The sequence below is a fragment of the Cryptomeria japonica genome, chromosome 8 (assembly GCF_030272615.1).
Source record: "Cryptomeria japonica chromosome 8, Sugi_1.0, whole genome shotgun sequence".
Classification (NCBI taxonomy): Eukaryota; Viridiplantae; Streptophyta; class Pinopsida; order Cupressales; family Cupressaceae; genus Cryptomeria; species Cryptomeria japonica.
In genome coordinates, this window is record NC_081412.1 from 545,491,043 (window position 1) to 545,518,713 (window position 27,671).

Here is a 27,671-nt window from a genome sequence, read left to right on the forward strand (position 1 = left end):
GAATTAATATTCCCTTGAACTTATTAACACTTCTAGCTAACCAATCAAATAACATAATTTAAATGTAGTAAAGGAAATTGATACAAAACACATAACACTGGATTTGTACGTGGAAAACCCAATATGGGAAAAACCACAGAGAGAGTGGTCTCTCAAATATAATGCAATATGTAACCGATTACACAATACAAGAGGTTGGTTCACTTCCAATGAGGGCTCACTACCCAAATACAAAAAGGCTCACTTCCTGATGTTAGAATACAAATTGAATTGTTATAGTTGCATTTAGTATATGCATGGATTACAATTTCGTTGAAGTGCGCAAACTACTTTATACATCCACTATACATACACCACATAACAATATTCACATCCACAAAACTTTTGCATATACAATATGTACACAATAGCTTTTTTTCAACAACCATATGTCTAACTTGCAAAACTAATGGCTATATATATCCACACCAAATATTTTGACCAGTCGGCTCAACCGGAAAGGGGTGAGGCTGAAATATCCACACACAACAACAAAAATATCTTCATAAGATGTCGGCTTCGATCTTGAACCAAGAGTAATTTGCAAAAACATGCCTCTAATATATCTTGGTAGGACTGGATCCAAAAACGCCTTGTAGATTATGCCTTCATCACATCTAGATTGGACCGAACCCAAAATACCTTCCGATAAGGTAGATACCAAACCACAAATTTGTATGAAGTACACATACATACATTGCATGATAATGAAATGACATATATCGAAGTAAACTGTCAGACCAAAGAAAAAACATACATGTCGAACCAAATCACATCAATGACAATAGACCAACAAAGATAAATAAATATAATTGCACATAAGAATTTAACAAAAGGAAAGAAATAATATTTTCATTATCTTCCTAATACCATTCTATCAAGGGAAAACTATTCTAATGGAACATAATCATGGATTAAATATATCTAATACACCATATAATTGAAAATCTCTTACATTATAAACAATTATATAAACATCTAATAATATCCAATGCATGCACGATATATAATCTATTCCAATTAACTACAGAAATAACTTACAAAGTATATACATCAACACCATTATTTAACATTACGTACATGATTGGTGTTTATAAAATATTTAAACCCAAACTAATATTAGTTAATAACAATTACATATATTAGAATTGATTTTGTCACATTGTGTCACTCTTTAAAAATATTTTAAAATTCTTGAAGTGTAAACTTGGAGAAAGTCTTGGGTAGCTGCAATATGCTATTTTTAAGATAGGTACTTTGCATTCGATACAAATCTCATCATTATAAAGAATGAAAATATTGTTGGTGTTATCGGATATAACATCTAGTTTTAAAAATATGTATCCCTCCTCATCCAATATTGATAGTTCTACATCTTTTCTTTTAGTACTTCTAATCACTTTACTAGGCAAAACACATGTTTATTTTATTTGAAAGTAAGAACTCAAGTTTTAATTCCATTGCAATAATTCTTAGCACCATCATATGAGGGACATTAAATTTTGGATCCTAGAGAATAAAAGATAACAAAATTTTATATTTTCATAATTAAAATATATTAGAATCTAAATACTCATTCTGAAAATGAACTAAGAAGTAATTTTGTGTTGATAAATGTGAATTGTATGTCAAATTTCATAGGGAATGAGAAATGGATTTCAATCTCTAATTTTCAAATTCTTATGTATATTCTATTTATTAATTTTAATTTTCTTATAATGCTAAGAAAAATGCCTATTCATAATAAATTAAATGGAAAATACTTCTTTGCTCCTTTATTTCAATATTCTATTTAGAGTCAAACTATTTTTACTCATAGCAAATAAATTAGTATTTAAAATTTATTTGGTACATTTTAATCCTTTAGTTCTATAAATTAAAATCCCCATTTAATTATTATTTGTCCAAAATGATTACACTTAAACTATAGTAGTAGAAGAAAAATCCAATGAAAGTAGTAAACTATTGTTCTTCAACATTAAAATTCTAGTGACGCAAAGAAACATTATGCATGCTTAATTTCATAGATTAGTGTTAACATTTCAAAATGCATAATGCATTTAGTAGAGTAGTGGTTCTACCCCATTGATAAAAAATATATATGCGAGTTCCTCTTCCTACAAGCAATTTCTATCAAATTCTATAGGTGATCTAATGTGTATTGTATATAACTCAATCTATTTCCCTCTTACGCATACCCAAATATACTACATGGGAATTTGATGTGAATGGAGGGAGAGCTTTCATAGGGGTTTTTAGCTTCTTGGCTTAATTGCACATGTCATATCATAACCATTGTGGGAATATTCTAGATTTTGTTTGCATATATTCCCGACCCTTTGAATTAGTTAGGCTTGAGGGCCTTCCCTCACACATTTAAAATAGCCTTGAATTTTAATTCCTCCATAGCTATCGTTGGCGGAGTTGAAAACTTGAGGATGTCATCCTATGGCTCCCCAACCTAGAAATGACCCTAGAGGAAACTTGTTTGGAAGGTTTTTCATGAGGTAAGTCTCTTGAATCGCCTTTAGATATTATGATTCCACTTATAAATTCTAAGAAGTCTATAAATGGCTTAAAATTTTCATTCTTTGGGTTATTTTGTGGAAATAGTCCTTCCTAAAAGTGCTCTTCATGATTGTGTTTTAAAATCTTTGACCCCACATCAAATTCGTCTAGCTACCATGAAAAAAATTCTAAAGCTTTTTTCCCCTTTTTTCTTTGTTGGAGCCAATCATGTGTAAGTTGTTCTCACCTAGGGCCCATGGCTTCTAAACCCCTATTTTTATTAAATCATTGACCTATGAATTTTTGTATTGTCATAAGTTGTAACCCATATACAATTTCACACTCCTTTTTGGGCCTTAATTAGTGTGCCCTCTCATAGTTCATTTTCAACCTCTTTATGGACATGTTAAAACCAAATTGTTGTTATTTGCTTATTTGGTGACTAGATCCTATGTCCTAGGACCTTTTACTCTACATTTTCCTTTATTTCACCCTATCTTGGGTGGACTAGGGTGCCTAGCATGATAGTCATAGTGGACTACAACCTAGCATCATAGTCCCCCCCAAAAGGGACCAAAATCAAATGTGTTAGAGTGTCAATTCCCTCCATTTTTTATCCAATCCCAATATTTTAATATGATCATTGGAAGTTGGCCTAAAAAAGGAAATCCCTTAAGATCAATATAAAAAAGTATCGTGCCTAGTTCATTTTCATTATAAACAATCTTATATAACAATTCAAACACATCCTAGAGAAAGCATTATTAAGCGAATTTATTTAGATTTGAGAATTATGAAGCAACAAGCTACAATAACATACATAAAAGTGTGTTTTCATGAATGAGTCTTGTATAGCTTCTTATGTCTAGTAGCATTAGTGATTGCACAATTGTATGTGCATCCTCTATAATTCCACATTCTTCATAACACCTAATAATATTTTGGCATCCAATTTTTAATAGGTAGTCTTGTAGGCACCTTTAAAGCCTTGACATATGGAGGATGAATGATAGAACCTCCTCTATGTCGGTCATGTCCTACAAAAATGTTGAATAGATCATTTAGAAATATGCAAAATAACTAATTAATTATGTGTAATATTTAGCATTGCTTCTAAGTGTAACTAGAGAGGTATAGTAATGGAGTTCTGAGTGTCTGGACTTACTATGTTATTAGTTGTATGTGTAGGCTATGTCATTTTCTCTACTATGTTTATATAGTTTGTAGTCACTTTATTGAACAATTATACAATCATTCTTTTTATAGTTTGGGCATAATAAGGATAGAGAAATAAATCAAAGTGAAAAGGGTAGGCATAATTTTAAAAAATAAATTTTTGTTTTGAATGAAACTATGTATAGTTCAATCTAAGGACAAGCCTACAAACATATAAACATCCAAAGTAATCTAGTGACAAAGATTACAATAGAATCTGAATTGTTAATGAATAAAGATTGATAATGAAATGAGATATAAAATAAAAAATAATCCATATGCACCAAATAATCATATTAAATTATTACTATATTCATTAAACCAAACATATTAAAAATAATTATTAAATGGAATGGCAAAATAGATACTTTCCATTCCCATAATATAGGGAGACTTTTCAAAAGCTGGCCATTTTGTTAAAGTGAACAAACTATGAAATCTTCCATAGTGAGGGCGAATGCCCACAACCAAGGGTATTTTGACCTCCTCGAATTAGAAAAACTTTTCAAGATCTTCAAATGAGAGGGGAAATTCGCCCACAACCAAGGGTATTTTGACCCCCTCGAATTAGAAAAACTTTTCAAGATCTTCAAATGAGAGGGGAACAACCTTACGAGAACCTTGGATTAGATATACAAGTTGATAGGTAGAGAGAGTGTGTTTAGAATTATGTTTTCAACATAAAATTTGTGTATGCTCTTTTCATCCACATTTAAGATCACATTCAATGATCCATCATCTCAAAATAGAATTATGCCAAACCTGTGCAAGACCTTCAAACGAAAGGAAAGTGATCCCAGGTAAACCTAGTTTAGCTTTGATATGCAAGTTGAGGGAGCATATAAAACTTTTTCCAAAAGATCTCATATCTTTGCGGAAAGTGATTCTAGTTGTCTCTTTATTCTTTCCTGGATACTTAACCCTAGATGAAACAAGAATATAAGCTTATTTATTCTACTGCACAAACAACGAGAGTTTGGAGTCTTTATCATATTGACTGGAACCTTGAACTTGATTGCACACCTCAACAACATACCCGGAATTGATAGTCCGGCAACCGCTACAGAAAACAAGTTGATGGAATAGTTTAAAGTAACTTCTCTCCACCTCAAATTTGCAGATTCGCAGGCCAACTGAACAATTGTTAAAAATGTATGTGAAAAGATCTGAAAATACCGTGAGAAAATCGTGGATTTGTAATAAAGAGAGAAAATGGAATAGCTGCGCCAACTGTTGCATTAGGGTTTTTTGGACTTTGTGCTAAGAATATGAGCATGAACAAATGGTAGCTTCTACGAAGTTCAAGTTCAGATTATAGAATGGTTTTAGATGGTCTTGTCAAAGATCGAATCTGTGAAGCCATTCGCGTGGGACTGAAAAATCCACTTGTGGAATCTTGAACTATAAGTTTTCTTATCACAAAGGATGCACCATGTTATTTTATCTGTCTAAGAATATTTCAGTCTAAGATTCTTCAAAGTGTGCAATCTTTTTTGTATTCTTATTTAATCAATGCTCGATTGGGAACTCTTGTCTCTATGATTCTAGTTTGTTTTCCATTCAATGTCAAAAAGATAGTTCGTTTGTAGAATTCACAATGAGAATCGTTTTAAAAATGGTCGGTCAGCATGACATTGATTGTCTTTAGAATATGTTTATGTGAAAAGGAAATAAATGTATTTTATTTAAGTATCTTACAATAAATTAATTAAATTGATGTGGTGAACAAGTTTATTTTATAATATAAAAATTGATATTGATAGATGTTTAATCAGTTTGGATTTAGTGGTGGAGAATGAAGATTTAAGTTCACATGTTATTAGCTGAGGCATCTCTTGTAGTAGTCATGGGAATCATTGGATATTTGGAAGTAGGGGTTGTACATAGAGCAATTTTGGACTAAATTTTATCTTTATGTTTCACAATATAAGATCACAATGGATTATAATTGAGTGTTAACTATATCAAAGAATCAAGTCAATGTATCCTTATTCTTCAATATAATATGTTAAAAATCACAAATAAAAATGTTTTCTATGATTCTCATCTCTTTAACATGAATAAGAATTTTGGAAGAATTAAGTTACGAAACAACTTTGAAAAGGATTTTTAAGTGCATGATGAGGTACATATGTATGGATTGGTTGAATACAAGAATATGGCTCTTGTGACATGAACAACAAGGGTAAGAAAAAGGACCCCACTCACTCTATCAGATGTGCTATTACTCATGGATCATATATGAAGTTCTTTTAGCAAAGTTGGATACACAACTTGGTGATGTTTCCATGGGGGTGTGGTTACCAATAAAACATTACACACAACCCATATGTACAAGGTGATGTCATCAAGGAAAATAGCTTGACACTAGCCACATATCAAACTAAGATTTTGAGAGTGTCTTTGGTGACCCCACTCACTCTACTAGCTACATTATTACGCATAGATCATATGTAAAAAATCTTTTATCGATGTTGGGTACACAACTTGGTGATGGATCCTTAAGGAATGTGGTTACCAATAAAATTTGACATGCAAACCATATGTAAAAGGTGATACCAAGAAGGAAGATAGATTGACACTAACGACATATTAAAGTATTGTTTCAAGAGTGTTTTCGGTGAATAAGTGATGCAAGAGAATCCAATGGTGTAAGGGTAATCTTGCATCAACCAAAAAAATAAATTATATTTTCCTTCTTTTGGTAGGGGTTTTTAGTTGTTTTGGAGCTCATGATGACACTTACGAGGTGTAGGATAGTCTAAATCTTGAAAATGCCAAAAATTATTACCTATTTTTTTAGTAAGCTATCCTATATAGGCATGTATAGACATGAAAGTGGATCTTAAAGAGAGAATTTGAAAAATAAACTGAATGGTGAAAGAATCATCTCAATATCACATATTGTTTCGGAGATATTAAAGTTCTTATTGCAGGATTTTTTTGTATAAAGTTTCAAACTGAAATTTAAAGAAATTAGAAGCCTCAAGAAAGCCAAAAAATTGAGGAAATAATCTTTAGATATTTCAATATTTTTTATCTCTTTGTGATCTTTCCAACAATATATTAATTATAATAGAAAATTTGACATCCAAGTCAAAAGTTATGGCTCCCAAAAGTTGTGCTACCAAAATTCAACTTTCAAATGAAAATTCTTCCTCAACGATAAAATTAAAATGGTTATACTTTTTAGAACATTTTAAAGGGGTTATTTGTGTCAAATAAAGAGGGGAATGGAGTTTAGAAAAAGGAAACTCCATCAATACAGACTGTGGCTTTAAATTGTAGAATTTTCTTAAGAGTTGATTTTATTTGTAATGATTTAAGCATATGTGGCTCTAGCATTATAATTTCTGAATCAGTAATTACAATTTGTTGAAAAAATCAAAAGTGGATTATTTTTCTTTTTGCATTCTTTGTACCATTTTCTATTGTTGTGTTATGTTAGAGTGGTGGGTGGAATAGCCTTTCGTCAAGTAATATTTGAGAGGGACTTATTGAGTGTTTACATAAATCAACGAATGGGAGGTAGTTTGCAATAGATGTGGTGGTTGTGTGTTTGTGAGAAAAATGATCAAAATGTCAGAATGAAGGAATTCTGGTCATGGAGAGGATTTTGTTATAATTTTAGAGGGTTTTAGAGCCCTACATAGACAAGTTCAAGCATTACAAGTAGAGTTGCACAGAGGGTTTGAGCTAAGAGAAAGAGATGAAAGTGAATTTAAAGCTTAAAAGGAAGAATAGTTCAAAGAAGAACAAGATGTGGTATGAGATATTGAGTGATTCAGATTGTCAAAAGCCATCTCCAATATTAGAAAATGGCCAAATATTGAATTTTCCACATTTTCTAAAAATCTTAACCTAGAAGACTTGATTGATTGGATCAATGATACATGGAGGGATTATTTGAGTATAAGTAAAAAATCTTGAGAGGCTTGAATTAGAAAAGACCAAGCTCAAAGGTCATGCTAGTATCTGATGGAAGTAAATCTAGAAAAAAAAAAAAAGGCAAAAAAAGATAATAAAATTGGATCAAATGGTGGATAATTTTAAGAAGCATTTCATTCTTATTGATTATAATTTAGAGTTGTTGAAGAAAACTCAAGGTTTTAATTGGGTATATAACACTATCAAAGAATACATAGAAGAGATCTATAGAATATTTGTTACAATAGACCATTTTGAGGTCAACAAGGAGAAGGTACCCATTATACAAATGGATTGAAGCCAAATATTCAACAAAAGCTATGTTTGGTCAGAATGACCACTATTGAGGATGCTTATCAATTTTCCACAAAGATAGAAGATATGCTAAATAGAAGATTTGAAAGCAAGGAGAGAGAAAGAAGTTGCCATGGAAGATTGGAAGAAGACCATATGAAGGATGAAATAAAGAGAAAAATAATGAGGAAGCTAGCATCAGTTTAAAGTAGAAAGGAGATAATTCATACCACTCTCATGATAAAATAATGGTGATCAAAGAGGATGAGGGAGGTATAGATAAGGACCTGGAAGATGAGGCTTCCGTGGAACCTGTTTCCAATGTCGAGAAGAACATTGAACATATGAGTGTCCACAATATAAAGGAAGAATAAATAGAAGGCCTAAAGACAATATGAAAGCTGCATATGTAGATGAAGTTGTTGAATATGAACCTTCTAGATATGTGGAAAATGCATAAGTTCTTGTCACAAGGAAAGTCTCTCTAAATGAGGAGTAATATCCAATTCAAAGGAAGAGATTATTTTTGCACAAGCTGCAAATGTAAAGATAAATTTTGTAAAATTATCATTGATAGTGGTAGCACTGGTAGTCATGTTAAAAAGAGATGGTTAACATATTGTAGTTGGAGAGGAGACATCAACATACATATCAGATAGCATGGTTGCAGAAGGAAAATAGAGCTTTGGTCAATGAGCAATGTTTAGTGAAGTTTAAGATTGGGAATTATCACGATGATTTAATGTGTGACATCATACCTATGGATATTTGTCATAAGCTATTTGGGAGGTCGTGGCAATTTGATCAAAGCGCACTACCGAATGGACATGCCAACACTTATTCCTTGAGAAAGGATGGAGTTTTCCACAAGTTGGAACCCCAAGAAAGTGGAAGAAAAAGTATGCAGTCATGGAAGAATTCATTTAGTTGATGGTAGAAAACTTTTGGATGGAATCAAACATGAGCATATGTGTCATGCATTGATTCCTAGAGTTCATAAATAAGAAGAAGATATACTAGTAGAAGTATTAGATCTATTAGATGAGTTTCATGTCATTATGTTGCATAATGTACCTAAGGGTTTTCCACTTGTGACAAAAAAATTTCACCAAATTAATTTGATACCAAAAGCTGGTTTACCAAATAAGAAATCCCATAGAATGACCCTTGCTAAGAATGAGCTAAACACACAAATTCAAGAGCTATTGAAGAAAGGGTTGATTTCAGAGACTTTTAGTCCATGTGTGGCACCCACACTATTGGAACCAAAGAAATGTGGAGAATAGATAATGTGTACAAGCTCTCAAGCCATTAATAATATTATAATCAAATACATATTTTGTTTGCCAATGATGGATGATGAAAGAGTGGATATCATCATATCTATATTATAGAAGGGGATAAGTAGAAGATAGCCTTAAGGACTAAAGAGGGATTTTATGAGTGGTTAATCATTCTCTTTGGGTTAACCAATGCATCAAGCACATTTATGTAGCTTATGAATGAGCTATTGAAATCATTTTTCAAAAAACTTCTTACTTGATGTAGGAGCATCTGGGGTGTAGGAGCAATCTTACATAACCCAAAAATATTGTTTACTTTTCAATAATGGCTAAAAATAGTATGGTTACTATTTTAGTAAGTTTTCATTTGTGCATGTATGAACCTAGAAAATTATATAGTGGATTGAGACTAATATAAAGTGAATAGAGAAATAATCATCTCAATATCCTATGGAATTTGAGAGATATTAAGGTTTTTATATTGGGAAATGTCTCCAATATAGTTTCAAATATAATTTTGAGGGCCTTAAAAGCCTCAAATGGGATTGAAAGTTGAACAGATTTGCGTTAGCATAATTTGTTGTTATAGGTTTCTTCATGAGCTTTCCAAAAATGTATGATGATTGAAGATCTAATTGATAAATTAAAAGTTATGGTTCCCAAAAGTTCAACTACAAAGTTCATCAAATTTCCAATTTCTAATAAAATATCTTTTTGAGCAAGAAACTTAAGAGTTAGACTTTTGGCACCCAAATTTTGGGTTCTAGAACATTCTAATCTGGTTATACTAGATAAAGAAGGAAAATGAGGGTTACAAAACACAATTCTTGTAGTACAGATTATGTCTCTAGCTTGTAGATTATTATAATGAGAAAGCCCATGTGGCTGTAGCATGTTGTTTTCTACATTTTGAAGTTTTATTTCATTGGTGTTTGATAGAAATAAAGTGTTTCTTTCTTGTGTTTTATATTTATTTCTTTTGTGTTGTTTGTATGGGTTTTTAAGTGGAATACCCTTCACTAAGATGTATCAGAGTAGAATTTCCAAAGTGTGTAAATAGATCACCAAGTGTGATGTAATGCCTACCAAAATACCCTAGATAAACTAACCATCTAATATGCAAATAGAGAATTTGTTTTTTAAACATCTACTAATGCAACATATACAACTAACTACTCATATGCATTTATCATCCATTAACAAGATGTACATGTTTTCATTATGAACATAAACATAAAAGCACTATACGCAAGCAGAAATAAACACAACTATATAATTAATCTTTTCCTAGGGTACCTCAACGTCATTGCTTACAACCTCTTCAAGATCATATCCATATAAGAATAACATCATATTTACTACCATGATCCAATGCATTATAACTCAACCAACCTTTCTCTTTTCATGCATACATAAAATACCACACTAATCTATCTTTCATGAATAGATCAATTGATAATGCAAATCCCATTAAACCCCTAAGATTCATTTTAAAAACACCAATTCTAAATGTTCCTAATCCCAATCACTTATTCACAATCCTATCATCATTATTCCATTTCCAATACTAATTGCCACATTAATAATCCATTTCCTTAATCATCATAGACATTCACATAACACTAAATGCATACCTATAGAGAAAATTCCATTAATGAGCATTATCCAAGATACAAGAAAGATACATCAATATGTTCACCAAATATATCATCTACCATTACATATGAATACTATATCCATTTACGTTCAAGGAGCATAGCTCTCAACCACAATACAATTATCTCCTAAATTCTACAAGTACATATGTCATATGAAACATATACATCAATCTGCTACAAATGTCTATCCATAGCTGAAGAGATAAGAGATCCACATCCATGCAAAAGCATCCAACGAAGAAAATCCTGATGGAAGAAGGTATCCAACCACATGACCATGTGGAACCAAAGGAACCACCCCCCATGCTAGGAGATGACACAAGATCCCACACACACTCTAGATCTAGGCTGACACCTAACAACCAAAGGATAACACTCCACACATCATGTAGCTAAATCAAATCTCAATATAAACATAAGACCTCTAAGGGCTACTCAAAAAATAAAGATTCAAGGTGCTAGGACCTACCTATAGAGAGTGTCATCGCATGCAATCATAATGGGAACCTGGGAGGCCATCCTAACATCCATAATGTTAATGCAAAGCCATCACAACCTTGAAAGAGTGAGGGAGATTAGCTTACCTGGATCACCAAGGTCTTCCCAATCCTATCCCAAATACCACCCCTAAGCAAGGCATTGGAGACACCATAACCATTTATTATCTTATCATGGCGAATTACTATTACCCAACCCTCCTAGGATAAATTAATTTAAATTCTCACTGATTACAAGATAAACTACCAATGAGATGTTCTAGCGGTCTAGACCCCAAGTAACATGTCTGTCTACTCCTCACAACCCCAGTCACTCACTTGGAATCCCAATCCCCCTAACATGAACCTAGACCTTAGGGTGACAACAACGCACATCACTTAAAACATGGGCTCTTAATACATCATAAGCAGATAACCAAGGTTATACATCAAATAATAATATCCAAGAACATGAACAACATATGTCAAAACCACAGCCTTACATAGGCAACCAAGAGTCATCAAACATCAAGAATCTCATTATCAAAAGCATCCAATATGAGCCCAAAGAATAAAAGCAAGGCATTTCCCATCATGCTCAATCCATTAGTGTAATTAATCATCTCAAATCAATACATCATTACTAGAACAACATCACAAAACTCAGAAAAGCCAAAAGGACAGAATCTGGATTGGCAAAATCAAAAGAACATAAATCCAAGATGACTCAAGGCATCAAACACAACAGTCTAGTGCCTACACAGACTGTCTAAGCTCATATAAAAAATCAATGCAACACTTATGCCAATAAAAAATAGTTTTTTTGTTTAACAATTTAGCACATACAAACAACATTACAATGCATTCACAAACTTCTATAGCACATACAGAAGACTTTGTGACACATATACTAATTTAAACAATGCAAATACCAAACAAGGTAGCGCATATACAACGCAGACTAGCGCATACAAGTAATACAATAACACAAACAAGACAGCACAAAAAGGTCTCAAAATGGCCCAGAATCATTCGACCAAGTCCAAAAAATAAATTAAACACTTAAGACAAAGTCATACTTAACAAAAATGAAGCGTAAATAAGTCACAACATGAAATAAATTGAATTAACCAAAACAACACTAGCAATCCATCCATCCAAAATTCACGACAAGCATTTCTAGAAAAAAATATCATAAAATACAATAGTCCCCATAATATATTATTAAACCACATAATTAATTTAATAGCAACATCAATTTCTTATCCCCGCAGACAATCTTTTACAAACAATCCATTTCAATAACAAAAGAAGTAGATCCCTAACCTGGTATTAGAAGTTATGGAAAGACAACAATCTGATGAAGTGCAATCTCAACTCCAAGCTCCAAAACCAAAAATCTCAAAATCTTCAAACAATGTTAAATTTCTCTAGCCAAGCCCACACCACAACAATCTCAAAAAACCAAATAAATATAAATAGAATTCCATTCAAAATATATGGAACATGTCGGCCAATAAAAAATAATTAGAAATATAATATTTCATACCAACCCCTACCCAAATTCTAAATAAGAAAAATATAAAATAATATTACTTAACTTACCCAAATATCTCAACCAATAATATAATAGGGTAGGTAGGGTAAATAATTAAATAATAGATAAATAATTAAACCAAATGAGAAAATAGAAATTAAACAATAATAACCAATAAATAAAATATAAAAGCTTAGTATATTAAACTCAATAAATCAAAGGCCCAATCAAAATAATCCAAAATAATATATTTCTTACCAACCATCTCAAAAATTAAAACAACAATAATATAAAATAATATTATTACAATCTACATCCTCGCAGCCAATAATGAGAGAGGGTAGGTAAGATAAATGATAAATAAATAATGGGTAGGAAGAATAATAAATAATAAATAATAAATAAACCCATTAACCAATAAATAAAATAGGAAGGGCTAATAAATTAAATAAATAAATCAAAAGCCCAATAAATGTTAAACCATAAAAATAATATAAATAAATAAATAAACAATAAATTTAATTATCTCACAAACACAACTCCCAAAAAAGTCAATCATAACAAGGGGTAAGTAAGTAAATAAATAAATAATAACAAATAAATAACCAATAAATAGATAAGCCAATAATAAATAAATACACAATAAACAAATCATTAAATGTACAAATAGATATAAAAAGACTCCAACCAATATAATTTAAACTCAATACCATTACTATCTCCCACATACATATAAAATATAATAATTAAATAAATAATCTTTCATGCATAATTATAAATTTCAAATATTATGATCCACAAAATAACATTAATAAATAATAACCCTCAATAATTAATTACGTAATTATATTAAAATACCAATTTCATCCAATAATTTAATTGTTATTAATAAACTCTACAAGCCAATTAATTAGTTAATAATTTAATCAACCAATAACTACAACTCCTCAAGACAACCCATCATAGGATAACATACAATACCACAAGACAACTCTAACCACAAAACTAAGACTGAAAGGGTACCAGCTTAAACCTAGAGTGTAGAATGGGATTTCATGTCATCTCCAATCAACTTGTCATTGGGAAGAAGACATGGTCAAACCTATGAAGCTAGTTGGAGTCGATGTCTAGTACCTGCAAACTTGTCACCACCAATACACATACAACAACATATACCATAACATATATCATGAAATAGGAAGACATGTGAAGGGGAATTGCAATATCATATCGTGCTCATGAATGAGTGGTGTAGACACCCAAAATTGTCATGTCTAATTAAATAAATATTTTATTTATTTAATTATCTAAGCTTAATTCTTCTATTAATTAAATAAATCTTTATTTATTTAATTAATTCATTTATCCTCTTCTAGCCTTATTTCTCATTTAAGTAAATACATTTATTTATTTAAATTATCCTTTTCCTAAATTAAATAAATATTTTTATTTATTTAATTATCCCACTTCTTCTATTAATTAAATAAATCTTTATTTATTTAATTAATTCATTAACCTTTTCTACCTATGACACATGTCATTCATCTCTTAATTCATACACTACCTACCCCTTTCATTGTTTTATTATTTCTTTTACCTACCCTCTAATCATAGCCCACCTTCTTTTACACCTCTCAATCTTATCCCTCCATTTCTTATAGTGTCTTCTATATAAGGAGATGCTTCCTTCATTATCAAACCCTAATGAGCTAATCAATCATTCTAATCAATTTATGCACTTGACTACACCACGATCCTACTCGCAACCACATTCCATTCTTTGTTGAGCTCTTGTGCACATAAAATCTGAGAGCAAATATATCAAGCAAGATCAATGGAGATAGGAAGAATGGAGATCCAAACCCTATTGGACATGTGATGGTATAATCTTTGTGATTTCATTTGATTTGCATTGTCTTAGGTAATCTTCATATGTTATGGTGGATCTTTGTTGTTGTTAGGCTAGGGTTTTGTGGTTGAATTCATTTAGCCTTTCAATATCGCTATTATTTTTATCCATTTTCACCATATACATTTTGGCACACCCGGTGGGACTCTTGTCCCATTTGCATTTAACTTCTTTGTTGCAGATTTTGTATTTTGAAGTTGCAGATCCGACGTTTTCGGCAGCATTTTGATATTTCCGCGTTTGCATACTTTCAGATCGTGTTTTTGATTTTCTAGTGCATCTGCGACATCTGGAGTCGCGTCTGTGTTATTGGCAATATTTTATTTTGCAGGTTCCAGGAAAGCGCGTCTGTGTTATAAAGTCGCGTCTGTGATGTTTTTAGTCGCGTCTGTGTCCAGAAGATGCGTCTGTGTTCTGTAGTCACGTCTATGTTTCACAGAACCGTGTCTATGTCACCTAGTCGCGTCTATGTTGATGGTAATCGCATCTGTGTTTACCAGTTTCAAATTTTGGGTTTTTATTGATTCAGTTTTTCGGATTTTGCATTTAGGGTTTCAGATCTGGTTTATTTTGAGCTAACATTTTCAGATCTAGCTAACGAATTTGGTGCAACTTGTCTTGAAGGCTAAATCATTTGGTTGAAGGCCCCTATTTTCACAAAGTCTTTTGGGTTTAAAATTTACCTAACTTGTGTGCTTGCAGGAAGGGGTAATCATTTGAAACAATCCAAACTACTAACAACTCTTTGTTGCAGGTCCTTGGCAAGGATTTTTGGATTTTTTTTCTATTGTATGCCTTGTTTTCATAGACTAGAAAACACTTCAATTGGTGCACTAAAATTGAATCATTGTCTTTTGTGTCTTGAGCAATAGGCTCTTTTTGTTTAATCTTTAGAGGGCCTGTCTTCCCGTGTGGTCATTAGGACTACTAGTGAGAAGAGAACGACCCAAGTGGTAGCGAGGAAAACCCACCTCTTCCGAACCACTATAAACAAATGTATTCATGGTGAAAACTATGGATAACGTGTGCTGATTAGTTCATACCGACACTATGTCTCCCCATAAACCCGTTTGATCAAATTTATTTGATCAGTTGTAGGGCGTAACCCCTACCGGTCGGGAGCCTTCTGTATTTACAGAGCTAAAACTGCTGCATGTATGGCCACACGAGTGGATGCCCTTACTAGCACCTTTTTGTTTTAGAAGCCCAAATCCTTCTAGTTGTTGGGGCAGGAGGTCGGACCTCTGGTAGCGGCCCACACACATACGGTTCTTAGTAGAGATACAAAGTTCACCATGGGGAGTTTTTGTGGGGACTGATGCTTGGCTGACCCGAGAAGTGAGTGCCGAGGGTGGAGCCAATGAGGTCAAGCATCTAAGTATCTGCTCTGAATAGCGTAGCCTCGGGGGTAAAACCCCATGTGGGATCAACAACTATTGTCTTGGCCAGCCATAAGAATTGTGCTTGACTTATTTTAAACATTCAAAACATTCAAGACCAAACAGCAAAACATTGTGTCTTTTGTGTCCTCAAGTGTATGCAAAACATTTTTACATCAAACAACACATTTTTCTTGGAGTCATTTTGAGTCTAGACACTCGCAAACATTGAGTCCTCATCAACATTGTATCCTCTTGTCACGAAAAACAGCCAAACAGTCAGATTTGGTCACAACAAAACGACTTCACAGATTGGAAAAAATTGCACAAATTTTACAGAAACACGTCTGTGTCGGACATAATAGCATCTGTGTGGTATAACTACATCTGTGAAGGGAAGAAACGTGTCTGTGTTCCAACAGTCAACATCACACTTTGCAAAAAAAAAAAAAATCTCAGAAACGCGTCTGTGTTAAACATAACCGCATCTGCGTCAGGAAACCGCGTCTGTGAAGTATACAGGCGCGTCTGTGTCCAGAATTGAAAAACTGTTACAGTCCAGCAAACAAACACAGACAGATTCAGAATTCTTGAGCTTCCTAGGTCATTTCTCCAGGGTTTCATTTAGCATTCAACCTGTCTTTGGGTCTCACAAAATCCATCATTGCTTTACACCTTACATTACATTCACACTTGTCTAAACTTGAGTCAAAAGGTAACTTGCTTGTCCTCACTATACTTTGTCAACACACTACATACAACAACACTTTGCTAAGTGGTCCCTCATCAAGGTCTATCACCTTTGGGTCTCATTTGGTCTTACTTAGAGTCAAGGTCAACTTACCTCATCAAGAGAAACTATCCTCTCTTTGGAAGTCACACCTACTCTACTACATACATACTTGGTCTTACACTTTGGACATTGCAAGTACACCTCAGATTCATTTACATTCCATCCAACTCTTGGTCTTCCATACTTTTTCCATTTTCATCTAGTCTCACACATCTTGGTCAATACCTAGTTCATGGTTGAAACCCGTCTTCAAAAATCTAGGAGAGAAACTAAAGAGGCTCAAGAGTAAGCAAACATGAGTTCTTATGAGTATGACAATGATATCTTTTTCAATTCTGATCATACTACGTTACCTGACATGGATGCCTATAGAAACATTCCAAATATTGAGAACATGGACACTACAAACAACAATGCTACACATAATGACAATATGGACAACTTTTCAATACATTCAGCAGATGTGGAAGAATCCATTATGAATCCCCATTTCAATTGATTGGTGGAGGAAATAATGAGGAGGGATAGACAATACTTTTTACAAATGATGGCACAAAGTGGAGCCAAGATACCTCATGATTTTGACATGTCTCAAATAATGGAAAATCGACCTTTGCAACAACCTCACTCCAACATGGATCAAAGGAGACCTAATAGTGGAGGAAATAGAGGACCACATATGGTACCTGAATCGCCATCAGCTTTGCTTCAAAAACCAGAGGTCCCACATACACATGGTCAAACATATGATACTCACCTTCGCAGACCATTATGGAAGTCTTATGGAGAGAAATATGCTCAATCACATAGCAATTCTAAGGATCAACCACCAAAGCAATTGGATATTCAAAGGCATGCTCAAAATTTGGACACAAGGAAACCCTGCGTCAAATTTGGGGGCAATACATTAGAACATGACATGCCTGTAGAGTACGGTATACATGCACAAAATAGATATGGTGTTCCTCAACATGAATCTATACCAAGTGGTCCATATATGCAGCATCACTATAGACCTCCTCCATATGAACATGTGTATGATCAATATCATCCATATATGCAACATGCTCCTCCTCCAATTGGTGCCTCAAGCATAGGGTATGGTCCAAGAAGTCGATCTCCACCTAAGAACAATTTGGAGCAACAAATCAGGGACTTACAAAAGAAAATGGAGGACATAAATACACCGAAGCCAACATACACAATGAGAGACATATGTCCTTATCAGTTTGACAAGAGCATTCCAATGCCTCCTTTTCCTACACACTTTGTGACACCTAAATTTGATAAGTATAGAGGAAAAGGAGATTCTAAGGCACACATAAGATAGTTTTCACAGCTTCCATTGAGATAGCAGCAGAAGAGACATATTTGATGAGATTATTGCCACAGAGCTTAGGTGATCAAGCTTTTGAATGGTTCTCCCAACTTCCACCTGGGATTAAGTCATGGGGTGATCTAGCAGAGGCATTTATCCAACATTTCTCCTACAACATAGAGACAGACATATCAGTCACTACTTTGTGCAACACCAAGCAAAACGAGGGAGAGTCTTTTGCATCATTCTTACAAAGATGGAGAAATCTAGCCAGCAGATGCTCTTGTGAAATTCCACAAAAACAAATGGTAGAAATGTTCACCCAGAATGTTAACAAAGACATTGGCTATGATCTAAGAAAAGCTTGTTTGTCCACCTTCAAGGACGTTATTGAAAAAGGCTTAGCGATAGAAAAGGTCCTAATTGAACAAGGAGTCATCAAGATATTCAAGGAAAACAAAGATGACTTTAAAGGAAAAGACAAGCCAAGATTTTGGAATAAAAACAAGAACACAGTCAATGATGGTGTTGTTGATGCCAACACAATGCGACCCAAATTCATCTTTTCGGGATCTAGTTCTACAAACAATCAAGTGAATACTCAAACAATTTCCAAATCACGAAGGAAGTACACCCCATTGGGAGAACCACTTGAGTCAGTTTTCAAGAAGCTAATGGCAAACAAGGTAATCACAGTTCCAGATTTTCCTCCATATGAACCAAAGGTTAAGCCAAATTGGTGGAATGATGATGAATATTGTGAATTTCATAAGAGCAAGGGTCATAAGACAGGAAATTGTCATCGACTGAAGAACATCATACAAGATCTCATTGATAGAGGTGACATTGAGATTGAGGGACACTCATCCAATCAAGAACATGAGATGTTTAAGGAACCATTCCCAAAGCATGACAAGGGAAAAGCTAAAGCCACAGATGACCAGACCAACTATACCAGAGCATCTTATAACTATGATTCAACTATCAATCACATCTCAATGGACAATTATGTCTCTACCATTATCATCAAGGACAAAACGTCTGAGAATTCTACTCGGAGACCCAAGATTGTCCTAAAAGGTGTTGGATCTTCTTCTGAACCTACCTCTGAATGTCATGTTACAACTCGCCAAGGTAAAATCACTTTGCAAGGTGCTCCAGCTAAAAACACCACTTTGTCATCAACCAAACCTGAGTATGACCTTGTAGAACAACTAGGGAAGACACCCGTGCTCATCTCCATCCTTGAGCTATTACGCATATCTCCCGCACATAAAGCCATTCTTGACAAAATCTTGAGAGACACTGTCGTTCCTACTGATCTGAACATGGACCAGTTTCAAGCCATGGTGGGATACCTTTCCATTCCACACTCCCTTACTTTCACAGAAGCCGATGACGCCTCCGTAAGTCAGCCACATAATGCACCATTACACATTGAAGCCTTCATACACAAACATTGAATAAAAAGAGTCCTGATAGATGGAGGAGCAAGTCTAAACATTTGCACATTAAGCACTATTATACAATTAGGATATTCTGATAAAGCTATGAATTCTACAAACAAAATCACCATCAAGGCATATGACGATGAAGAGCATTCATCCAAGGGCATAGTTACCTTACCTCTCAGAGTTGGGCCAGTTACAAAGGATGTGGTTTGTCAAGTCCTGGATTTAAATGTCACTTATAACATATTGCTAGGATGCCCTTGGATCCATGAAATGAGGGCAGTCCCATCCACATATCACCAATGCATTAAGTTTCCTCATAATGGTGTGGAAGTAACAGTTAACGGTGATCCAAATCCATTCATATACTGCAATAACCTTAAATCAAAGACTGAGACCATCATTCCCAGTAATCGTGAGGCTGTTCCTTCCTCGGCATACATTGATCCTGAGTCATTAAAACCTTTGACATCAAAACAAGGTGAGCTTAAAGGCAAGTTTCAAGACAAGGGCATGGGGGAATATACTTTAAATCAGACCATGTACTTACGACAAGTCATGAGTTCCCCAAAAGAATATGGAAGACCACATCCTAACAAGCAAATCTCCATCATGATGCTCAAATGGGACCCTACTACCTTTCAAAGATGGGGTGAACTAGAAGAGGAAGATTTATACCAAATGCTTTTCAGAGACAATGAAGAGGAAACACGATCACATCAATCTACCATGTGAGAAATATGGCAAAGGCTTCAAAATTCTACAAAAATTCGGGTATGATGGAAAAAGCCCTCTGGGGTTACGAAAGGAAGGCATCATGGAACCTTTACAACCTGAATTGACTTTCAAAAAGGAACGCTCGAAAGGACTTGGTTTCTTAACTCCTAAGGTCCACACCCAAAGGACAGAAGAAGCCTTGCAAATCAAAGCTGCCAAAATGCAACAAGAGGATCGCTATTCCACAAATTCTAACGAATGGGAATGGGGTTCAGACAAGTCTTCCAGTGACTACGAGCTCACTGAGATATTCAGAGAGCCAGATGAACCCACAGAAGAAGAGGAATTTTATAACAAGTTCAAAGTTGGTCAAGAAACAACCCATGAGGAGTCTACACAGTCCTTGTCTCTAAGTTCTAGGTTGAAATCACATAGGATGAGAAAACCTGTCCCAAAGTGCGCTACTAGTGATGATAATTTGGATTCGCTCACGATTGAGACTGATGAGGAGAGTTCCATCGATGACCTCGATAATTACCTTGAAATACCTGAATATAACTACATCTTTAATATTAGCTCCGCTAACTTCGAAGACATTAATAGCCTTCCCCTTGTTCACCACCAACTCATTGACTGGGATCATGAAGGACCTGCACAGTTTGACACATTCCAAAACGATGAAGCTTTTATTGACTATCTGGGGATACGGGATGATCTTCCTCCTGGAGACCATAAAGCGCGATACACTATAGAACTCAATAGCGTGGCATATTTTGGTGAGGGTGTCGGACCTTCCAGTCGCAAAAATGTAAAAATAAGAAAAATCAAGGGTCTTATGGCGAAAACCACACTGTGGCGCTGTCTGACCCCAAAAAAGTAAAAAGAAATGACGTATCCGAGGGCGAAAACCTCTCCGAGGCACCCGAAGATGGAAGGCTCAACATTCTCCCAACATCATATGAGGAAAAGTCATCCATGTTGGTAGAGGAGACTATCAAAACAAACATTGGTACAGAAGAAGTTCCACACAACATATTCCTAGCTCAATCACTGACAGAGTCCAAAAGGTCAAAATTCATAAGTTTCTTCAAAGAACAACAAATCAACTTTGCCTGGTCATATGCTGATATGCTTGGATTAGATCTGGATTTGGTAATGCATCATTTGACAGTCAAACCGAGGGCAAAACCAGTAAAACAGAAATTAAGAAAAATGCATCCACAAGTGGCATTACTAGTCAAAGTTGAACTTGAGAATTTATTGGATGTCGGATTCATACGCCCAATCGATTATCCCAAATGGATCTCCAACTTAGTGCCTGTCAGTAAACCAGATCGCAGCATCAGAATTTGCACAGATTTCAGAGACATCAACAAAGCTTGTCCAAAGGATGACTTCCCATTACCAAATATTGACTTGATTGTTGATCTCACAGCAGGTCATGAAATGTTATCATTGATGGATGGATTCTCTAGTTATAATAAAATAAGAATCGCACCTGAGGATCAACATAAAACATCATTTACTTGTCTGTGGGGAACTTTCTGCTGGAATGTAATGCCTTTTGGGCTAAAGAATGCAGGTGTGACATATCAAAGAGCCATGACTACTATCTTTCATGATCTCATGCACGTAACCATGGAAGATTATGTTGACGACCTCTTGGGCAAATCAATAGACAGAAATACACATTTGGACATACTTTCAGTCGTCTTTGATCGGTTGGAAAAATACAAAGTAAGATTAAACCCCAAGAAATGTGTCTTTGGAGTAACCTCCGGGAAGCTCCTAGGATTCATTGTATCCAAAAGGGGAATTGAAGCTGATCCAGCAAAAGTCAAGGCCATCTTGGAAATGCAACCAACAAGAAATATCAGTCAACTTTGATCCTTACAAGGCAGACTCCAGTCCATCCGAAGATTCATCGCACAACTGGCAGATAAGTGTAATCCTTTTCAGCACCTACTACATAAAAACATCAAATTCAAATGGGATAATAACTGTCAACAGGCTTTCCAAACGCTCAAAGATTATCTCCTAAATCCACCAGTTCTAGATCAACCACTGTTATTATACATTTCAGCTACTCCAACAGCATTGGGGGCACTCTTAGCGCAACAAATTGCTGAGGGCAAGGAAAAAGCAGTATATTATATCAGTCGCACATTGGTGGGATATGAGCTAAACTACACACCAATTGAGCATGCATGTCTCGCTATGGTCTTTGCTTCGCAGAAATTATGACATTACATGCTCACTCATAAGACTAAGTTAGTTGCAAGGATAGACCCATTGAAATACCTACTCAATAAAGCAACACTTACTGGGCGACTGGCCAAATGGATAATGATCCTGAGTGAGTTCGACATCAAGTATGTAGACAGAAAAGCAATAAAAGGACAAGTCATCGCAGATCAATTAGCAAATGCTCCCATGATAGATGATGTTCCTCTGAGTTCAGAATTTCCAGACGAATCCATTTTGACAATGTCACATGCCAAGCCATGGCAACTATACTTTGACGGCTCATACACATAGCATGGGGTAGGAGCTGGCATCCTCTTTATAACTCCTCAAGGGGATTCTATACCAAAATCATACTGCTTATCATTTCCTTGCACTAACAATATAGCGGAATATGAGGCATTAACAATAGGATTACGAATTGCAGTTCAATGGAAGAACCAGGAACTTCGTGTTTTTGGGGACTCCCAACTTGTCATCCATCAAGCAACTGATGATTACCAAATAAAAGATGAGAAATTAATGCCTTATAAACAAATGGTGGATGACCTGAAACAACACTTCACAAAGATAGACTTTGAGCAGATACCAAGAGAGCAGAATCACACTGCAGATGCCATGGCTACAATTGCTTCACTGATTGATCTACCTCCAAACGAGACCCGCTATGAGTTCTTGGTGGATAACCTTTTGGTCCCTTCATACGAGATCATGCCTACTGAGATGATATGTGTTGTTGGTCCCGAATCCTAGTTATATGGTTCCATTTTCACATACCTACGTGACAATACTTTACCTCCTGCTCTATCAAATAACCAACGTCGCACTTTCATTCGCCAATCCTCTCGATATGTCATTTTAGCTGATATCCTATACCGGCGAGGTCTAGATGGCACTCTTCTTAGATGTTTAGAAAGCGACGAAGCTCGGATTGCGTTACGGGAAGTGCATGAAGGGATATGTGGTCCACATGCTAGTGGTCCTACCTTGGCCAAGAAACTCATCAGGATTGGATATTATTGGCCCAATATGGAGAAAGACTCATATCAGTTTGTCAAGAAATGTAAACAATGTCAAATTCATGGAGACCTCATACATGCGCCAGCACAAGAACTTCAACCACTTGCATCTCCTTGGCCCTTTTGTCAGTGGGGACTCGATCTCATAGGCAAGATTCACCCTCCTTCTTCGAATGGTCATAAATTCATTATCACTGCCACAGAGTATTTTACAAAATGGATTGAAGTCGTGCCTCTCACACAAGTTACTGGAAAACAGATTGCTACATTCATCCTTAACTATATCATTTGCCAATACGGTATTCCTATTTCCATTATCACTGATAACGGGCATCCCTTCAAAAATCAGGATGTTCGTGAACTCTGTGACCGCTTCCATATCTCCCATCGTTTCTCCACACCATATTACCCCCAAGGTAATGGCCAAGCCGAGGCATCTAATAAAACAATCCTTAAAATCCTTAAGAAGACAGTCGACGATGCTAGTCGTAATTGGCATATCCAACTTAATCCTGCACTTTGGGCCTACCACACAAGTGTCCGCACACCTACAGGAGCTACACCCTATTCACTTGTCTATGGTACTGAATCCATCTTTCCTATTGAGGTCGAGCTACCCTCTTTACGGGTTTCTTTGCAAAACATCATCAGTGATGAAGACTATAGGGTCTCTCGCTTACAAGAGCTGGAACTATTGGATGAACGAAGACAAATTGCTTTTAGTCATCTCAAGACTTACCAACAACGAATGAGTCGCAACTACAATCACAAGGTCAAGCCTCACACATTTGAGGTAGGGGACTTAGTTCTCAGAGAAAATCCTAAAAATCAACAAGACAGAGAGAAGAAGGGCAAGTTCGAACCAAACTGGCTTGGTCCCTACATTATTACAGCAGCATATGGATCTGGTGCATATCAGCTCTCAACTACAGAAGGTGAACCTTTGGAGGATCCTATCAACAGCATGCACCTTCGCAGGTTCTACACATAGCTCTTCAGAATATCCTAATTCAAAAATACAAAAAAAAAAATCAAAAATTTCAAAAAATACAAAAAAATCATAAAAATAAAAAAACCGTTACTTGATGAAAACCTGGCAAACAGGCACCTTGTGACACAAAAACATTGAAAAATCAAAAAAGTAAAGAGAAATAATTTCATCCAACGGTGAAAACCACTTCGGTGGCACCCTGGGCAAGTACCATGGTGAAAACTGGGTCACCAGCGCCATGTGTAGAGACATTGCTCCTCCCTCCTTCAGGATTCTCTTTCATCTTTTCACTTTGCACACACTCACGACCAATTAATCCATAATAAACTTACCCATTCCCATCATGGCTTGTTATTGATCTACCCAAGATTGGTTAACCATTCATAATAAACCTCCCTTTTCACCTCCCTTTCCATCCATAATAAATCAGATCCTATCTGTGGCTAAGGCAAATCCTACGTCTAGTGATGGGTGTGGAACTGAGAACATCACATGTTTCGAGGAGTATAGTTTCTTCCAGCTTCCTTCAGTCTATCCGCGCACAATCCACAATAAAGCAACATTTGCATCACAGATCCACAATAAAGTTTCATCTTCTCCACAATAAAGTATCAGTTTCATGGATTCAGTCAATTTCAGATGAGACACAGCAGCAACAATGGGCTTCAACAAAATCAAATCTTTCAACAGACTCAGACAACATTATGGTTCAGTGCTATCTATCCTTTCTGTGAAAGTAAACATTGTGACCACAATCAAATAAGACTTATACAAGTGACAAGAGACACTAAACTTGAGGACTACAGTAGATGTTGGTGTCGAGTCTTGGTTTTCTTTTTGATTTCATCTTTTTTGGTGACATGTCTTTTAGCTTTTCTGGGATGTCTCTGACTAGAGATTCTATCTCCAGGATGTCTTTGACTAGAAAGGCGAGGATGGGGTATCGTCACCTATTTTTCTTTGCTGTCTGTGGATTGTCTCTTAGTAATGCTATGACTTGTCCAAGGATATGAGGACACTGTGAGTCTAGTATGAACTGGGGCATTCCTTGTTTGTGACTGTCTTATCTCCATGCAAACAGGTACAATGACTTTCTGGGTCAAACATATGCCTCGATTGTCATAACCTACTTGCCATAATAAAGCTCAATGATGATAACACACAAGAAGCTCTTTCACTTTCATATATTCTGTCTTCTATCCCCTTTCTTGATAGACTTCCATCATCCTTCTTGAGTTCGCGTAGCCTGCTATCACATGACTGAGTATAATGACATACCAAAAAAATTTGCATTTCATGTAGTTGCACCTGCATTACCACATATAAGCATTTCATACATACATATAGATATCACAACTGCATCACATCCTGCACACAACACATATTAGCACATTTTACATTCTTATCATGTAAATAGTCATTTGCATTATCATATTCATCCGCATTACATACATTCACATTGGCATAACATATTAAAAACATAAAAGAACAAAAATATTGCATTGCATCATGTACATATTTGCATCCATATCATAACCATCACATAGAAATATACATCACATAAGAACATCTCATCAAAAAGGTACACATGCATATAGCTGCCGCAGTGATGAATCATCTCTTATATATATATAAAGAGTCATGATACAATGATGTCAAAATCATATGGCTACAAAAGCACCCGCAGGTGTCTACAATACAAAAATGGTACAATACTGATACAAAGGGAGCCCTCTACGGCTATGATGAACTCCCTCCCTCAGAGCCGCCTGGCCTCGATGGAATCTGAACCCCTGAAGAACCCGCTCCAGGATCATCCCGCCTGTCTCCTCTATCTGGTGGTGGTGGAGGACCCATAACCCCACCACTCGATGTTTGTCTCCTCCAGCTCCCTCCCGTAGCTATCATTGTACGTGATGGTCTATGAAAGCTCCTCACCCGCTGATCTACTGGCACTGCACCATAGTAGAGATCTCGCCAGTAGGCAATCTCCTCCCCTGCCCGCAGGACATAAGCATATCTTGCCCCTGTGTCCTCCACTGCCTATCTCTCGGCCCTCAGTGCTGTCTCAGCCTCTGTATAGCACTGAATAGCCTGATCTCACTCCCGCTCAGTATCTCTGAGCCTCATCCTGAGCCGATCCCTCTCCCTCTCTAGCTCCTGGATCTCATCTGCCTGGCCCTAGCAGATCTCCCTCAGCTCTATAAGCTCATCCTCCTCTGAGTTAGCCCCCTTCGCCTCTTCCTGTGGCTCCCCCTGTATGGGTACCTGCCCCTGTGCCTGTGCCTGTACCTGTACCTGTACCTGTACTGGTGCCTGTACTGGTACCTGTCTCTGTCCCTATCCCTGCACCTGTACCTGTCTAGGACCCTGTGCTGCTGGCACCTGTAGCGGCAATCCACCGCGACCCCTCACCACCCGAGCCTGTCTCTCCTCGCCACCCTCCCTCCGAGGTGCAACCCTCCTCTCTCCAACTGCTCCCCTCCTCCTCCGTCGGCCTCTGCCCCCATCACCTCCACCATCATCATCCTCTCCACCCCCATCTCCATCCAATGGCTCTCCCGGATCCATCAACCGTGGGAAGGGATGCTCTGCCCAGTATGTTGTGTACTCAGCATCCATGTCGGCATCCTCAATCTCTGGCCACATGTCCCAGGGTAGGGGCATCATCTCTACCAGTTATGTAACTGCTTGATCATATGACAGCAAGGGCTCAAACTGTGCCTGATCTCTGACAGTCCGTGCATACATGCTTGAGCCCCGTGGCATGCTCTGAATCCTGCCAAACTGTCGGCCAACCCTGTCCACTAGCTGCCTCTCCAGCACATAGGGCATCTGCCCAATCAGATACCTGCTCTGGAAGGTGTAAGGGAGCTCAACTGCAGCATCCTCCCATTGCTCACATCCCAGATA